We start from the raw sequence: 6201 nt of genomic DNA on the forward strand, positions 1-6201 counted from the left end.
TGGTTCATTGGAATTTACTAGTGTATTTCGGAGAGAAAAGTGTTTTTTCTGTTACCGAAAAAAACTTAGCTCCTTATGGTTATAATATATAACTCGAATTTTTAGGTATCTATAATAACTATTGTCTACCTATTTTATTGTCAAGCAGAATGCTAATATAAATTAAGATAAATGTCGGCGAACATTATTTGTTTACATTTTAAATGGAACTTGTTTTGACATCAAACGTTGAGGATGGGCTATTATGCCTAGATTACGCCGTAATGCCGCACGACATTTACGTCACGGATTTTAAATAGCATGCATTGTCAATCGTGCGGAGCTGGGGTGGTTATTTTAACTTGTGTGTTAATATTAGAATATATGGATATAGACATTATAACCTATATTTATACTTTTTATCCCTGACATTATTTACTAAAATAGCGTAGTGGTTTACACTTCAGCCTTGTTTTCGTAAACATAATGTTTTTTCTAAGGCCAGGCGTGAGAAGTCTACCGAAAAAAAAGTGTGTTCGACTACGGCCTAATCCCTTCTCTTTCTGAGAGAATAACCGTGGACTGGTGACGGATTGATAATGGTGATACTTGTTTACTTATTTTAGACGGAGGATTTTACGAATTTTTGCCATCTAAGATCTTTTATTAATACTTACTTTCGAAAACCCTGCGTTCACTACGCCAATATTACCCAAAAAAGTTCACAATAAGAGTTAAAATGCTAGGTCCGGGGTTTGAATCCCCGAAACTTGAAACAATAGTCGGTGGGTCTATGCTCTAAAGCCGTCTCTCCTATGACCCTATATGATTCGGATGATGATGACCTTTGTCCAGTACTGGGATGCCGATGATGTCCTCCATGAAGTATCCGTCAACCTTCACTTTATCTTCTCTAGTGTGCACGGATATGACTAGCGTAGCCAAATTTAGTTTTAAAGATTCGATTGCACGACCCGCAGTAAAGTTGACCAGAGAACAGCTATAGCTAGTTATACATAGTTAGTTAACTTGTAAAGTATGTAGTACGCGCTATAGCCATCATAACCATATAAAAGTACGAGAATAACAGTATTACTCTATAGGGTATAAAAACTTGATCTAGAAATTAAATAGGTATATAATCCAAGTTTCGGAAACAAAACCTGCACATCACACACGGAGTATCCATGCAAAACAATAGTGACTCCACTATGAGTTTTGAAACTCAAACATCATTATTATTTCCCAGCACTAAAATGGGAAACATACACTGTAAAACAAAGCCTGCCTAAATACGAAATTTTCAAACGTTACTCACTTTTCTGAACTTTATGTTTGCTACATTCTGCATTCATCCATTGTTATGAAATCTGGCATTTTAAATGGTACTTTTGGATGATTTATTAAAAAAAAAATTCTTTTCGCTGTTACACCTGATGTGCCTGTCTATTTATTATAGTTTTATGATTGTTGTTTTATCTGTAGGAACCCATGTAATCGGTAATGTGGAAGATTATAACCGGAAGGGCATTACAGATCATTGCGGTACTTATAAAAGACAAGAGACCATAGCGCTCCGTACGCGTTAAAGGGATAGATGAATTATGACGTATTTTGTATGACTTATCTCAATCTTTCCTATGACAATAGAGGCCTGTCCTCGGTAGTGGTATACTGATAAGGATGATGATGATAACCTATGCCGTACCATACAAAACATAATATTTATTGGTAGGATGGTATTTCCCCTCCACGCTCGCATGTGTGTAGAAGTTGCCTAGTTAGTACAGCTGCCTAGTTAGCAGGCTGTCCCGATTTCTAATTAGTGCGGGAGCCTCAGCTTTTGCTGGGGTTGTTGGTAGACTTCCGGGAAGTGTACTACTGGTTCCTCAGCTGTCTAATGAAAATAATCTATGCTATAGGGATATATATTCTTATGGTGGTTTTAGTTCGGATATACCCCCTTGATAGCCTAGTGGTTCGACTTCCGATAAACTTTCGAGAGGCCGAGTTGAATCCCAGCACGCAACTCTAACTTTTCTAAATTATGTGCATTTTTAGCAATTAAAGTAGGTACCACTTGTTTCAACGGTGAAGGAAAACGTCGTGAGGAAACCTGCATGGCTGAGAGTTCTCCATAATCGTCTCAAACGTGTGTAGAGTCCACCAATCCGCACCGGGTCAGCGTGATGGACATTATGTTGGCTGTTAATAAGTTGATATGATGATGATGATGATGATACCCTTTTGGGGCATAAAGTTTTTCGACAATAACTACACAAAGGCATGCCTTAGTTATAAAAGTAACATTGATCGGCAAAGTTTGAATTTTAATCCAAGTCGGTAACTATCGGGGTGTTGTTTGCAGGTTTTATTTTTTAATTTGGCCTTTAAACCTTTCCGTCGTACTTCAGCGAGCATGTTTTGCAATCTGCTTCAGTTATTAGCACTCGTCACCATTATCATCAGCTTGTTTTCTTCACACTGGTCACTATTTGGCACTGGTCTCTCTCTTATGAGTGAGGGTTTAAGTATCACATGTTAGTGACAATAACTTTGTTTTTTTTAAAATCAGGAGGGGAAAATCCTCATGGACATCCCTATGGATAGTGCCGGACTCCTACCGGCTAAAAAACCCTACTGCCTTCTAAACGGTAGTGTACCTGCCTTTTTGGGACTTGGCACTATACCTGTGACAATAACTTGGGCCAGCAGCTTAAGGTTCTCTGCGAGTTACGTGCTGAGAATATTTGCCAGAAAAAGCCCCATTACCTAATTTATTACTCTTCCCGACCCAGGAATCGAACCCAGGTCATCGTGAGTAGCACTAACAGTCTAACAGTAGCAGCACAGTTTCTGTTACCTTGTTCACTGGAGCAGAGCAGTGGGCCAGTACATAGCGGAGGGACTTTAAATGATGACGCAGTTAAAAATTCATAGGAATACGATTGAACTGTATAACTTTTGTTAACGTACTCATGCGGTAAAATTTAATTTGTAATATTAAAAATTAAAAGTCAAATAAGACAACAACATTCAACGCAATTAATTAAAAATATTCATTCTAGCATATTATGTGTAAATAAATTGCATTAATTAGCGACCGGTTTCATAAACTGTAGGGTTACCATGCGGCCGGATAAAATATAGACAATTTAGAAAGACACAAAACCGAATTCTACTTCTTCTTCCATTCATATTTATATGTATTTGTCCAGTAATAAACCTACTGGATAAAAATCTACCATTTGCTTAAGTAATAAAACAATAATTGTAATCAGTATAGATTTGATGGAGAAATTGAGTCACCAAAAGTTAATCTTTTTCAATTGTCCGTCTCCTATTTAGGTAAAGTTGATAGGTGAGTTTATAATAGTTTCTTAGACTTTGGTTTTATTATTATTTCAAACTTATAGGTAGCTCGCCGAGATAATCTTTAGTAATATACGGTTTCTTAATTATTTATGTAATGTAAATACAGACTATGATGTGATTAATTAAGCACGTATTTTTACAGCTGGCATGGGTTCGCATGATACCATTCGAGCGACTATTCATGCTAGTTTCTAGTTTCATCAATAGCCTATAAATAAAATACTAGTACTAAAAGCCTCTCTCAACGGGAGGTTTTGCACATAATCCCGACGCCGCGCAGAAGGGTGGGTGGCATTAAGTAGATGGTGGTAGAAGCACAGAGGACGCTGTGGCCCGTTCCCTGTTATAGTTCCTTAGTCACCTCGTACGACACCCGCGGGACGCGTAGGGGTGGTGACAACTCTCTTCTGCTCTGCCGTCACCACACGGCACGGTTTGAAGTTCAAATAAGGCGAGAAACATTCGTCTTGCGTTTCGCGCGATAGTATTCGCCTCGGTTTTATCAGAGATATGTTAATGGTAACCCTATAAAAAGGTGATGATGATATAGCGTACATATTTATAACCGAAAAGCTGTGGCAGCGTAGATAGCATAGATTTAAAATAATTGCTGTTTTGAAATCAAGATTCATATATACTATCTCAAGGTTGTTTAATATTTGATAAAATAATAGGAACTAGGTATTTAGTTGTTTATAATGTAGCGAGGTTATACTTGACTATCTCTCCCGCCTCCATATATTTATTCCTTTGTTAAGTTGTACAGATTCAGCACCTGTAACTGGATCGGCTGAAACCTCAAAACGCTTTCAACTGTCTAATTTTAATTAGCAAAATTGTTGATATTACCTCCTTACACACCTAAAAGAGTTTATTGTTTTATGGTGGATTAAAGTTGGGAACCTATTAAGGCCTTCTTCAGAATGGGCGAATTGACTTCAAATCCAGATCTCTAAACATTGGCGATATTCCGTAAAGACAGTAAGCATTTAGCTTATATATTTACACTAACCCAAGCTTAGTTAATATTCACGCGTAGCTTTAGCCATTCGATTCGATTCGACTCGGTTCGAGGCTGGAATTCGCTGGGAAATTTTCTCCCGAAACAGAGCAAAAACTCTAAGCGTAAAGGATATTTCCACGAGAATCGCCCTTCTGGAAGAAGCCGTTTTTAATTCCTTTACAAGTTATCGTTTGACTAAGGTGAAGCCATAAGCGACTTACAACTATGTAGAACGTAAATAGGAGTCTTTCGTCTTCTTCAAGTTCCCGTGTCTCTTCAGCTTCGCATGTCCTAGAATTGTTAGTTTTAGATTTCCCACCGTGGGGTGTAAGTGGGTGTGGCTAGTACCAGTCAGCCTCCCAAATTGCCAACCTCACCTGCACGTGGTGCACCCTGCCGTTTAACCGACGAGGCTCTGGCGACCGACAAGTGGCGGTATAACCACTTCGAATTGGCTAGGCTGAACAAATGGCACAGACCGGTGTCGGGCAGCAGCGACGCCGGGGCGATCAGTCTAGCCCTGCGATGACCAACCCGCCTGCCCAGCGTGGTCATTATCGGGCATATCTTTAATGGGAAGGAGAAAAAAACCACAGCCCCTAGTTCCCGGCGGCCCCGCTATTCCTGGCTCTGGCAGCGGTTATGGTAACGGCGGGGCAAGGGGTGTTAAGAATCTCCGGCAGAGATTCCGCTGCCAACCCCGACGACTTGACCTGGCAACATACAACGCACGCACGTTGAGGACCGATGGAAAGGTGATTGAGCTGGAAGAAGTGGTGAGCAAGTTGCGCTGGGATATTATAGGATTGTCTGAAGTCCGGCGAGAGGGGGAGGACTCGATAATCTTGGAATCCGGCAACTTGTTTTACTACCGGGAGGGTGACCAACAGTCACAGGGTGGTGTCGGGTTTATCGTCCACAAGTCTCTCGTCAACAATGTTGTAAAAGTCGAAAGTGTGTCGAGCAGGGTAGCATACCTTATACTCAGAATTACCAAACGGTATTCGTTGAAGGTCATACAGGTATACGCGCCGACTTCGGCACACCCAGACGAGGATGTAGAGGTTTTGTATGAGGACATTTCAAAAGCCATACATGCCTCGAACACCTACTACAATATTGTGATGGGGGATTTCAACGCGAAGCTTGGCGAGCGAACTGGTTCAGAGTTGAGGGTGGGGCAATTTGGGTATGGGCAACGGAACCACAGGGGTCAAATGTTGGCTGACTTCATGGAGAAGGAGGGCCTTTATATGATGAACTCCTTCTTCAAGAAGCGGCCACACAGGAAATGGACCTGGATAAGCCCCGATGGTTCCACGAGAAACGAGATCGACTTCATCATGTCGACCAAACGGCATGTATTCAATGATGTCTCTGTGATCAACAGGGTTAAAACCGGAAGTGATCACCGTATGGTAAGAGGCACATTGAGTATAAACGTTCAACTTGAAAGAGTCAGACTGGTGAAGTCTACACTCCGGCCTACTCGTGCCCATATTCAAAACCCCGAGAGCTTTCAACTAGAACTACAGAACCGGTTCGGTTGCCTAGCAGATTGCGACACTGTGGACGATTTGTACAACAGGCTGGTGGAAACTGTCCAAACAGTCGGGTCCAAATTCTACAAGGCCCACCGTAGAAACAAGGCCAATAGGTTCTCAACCAATACACTCAAGCTTATGACGGAGAGGCAAGAGATGAGACTACAGTCTATAGCAGACGCGTCCGCTTACCGGCGGATTAATAGGCAGATCTCTAAATCACAGACTCGTGATATGCGGCACTTCAATACAGAGCGTATTAAAAATGCCATCGAGCAAAACAGAGGCTCTAAAGTGTTC

This window comes from Pararge aegeria, chromosome 4 (assembly GCF_905163445.1).
Source record: "Pararge aegeria chromosome 4, ilParAegt1.1, whole genome shotgun sequence".
NCBI lineage: Eukaryota > Metazoa > Arthropoda > Insecta > Lepidoptera > Nymphalidae > Pararge > Pararge aegeria.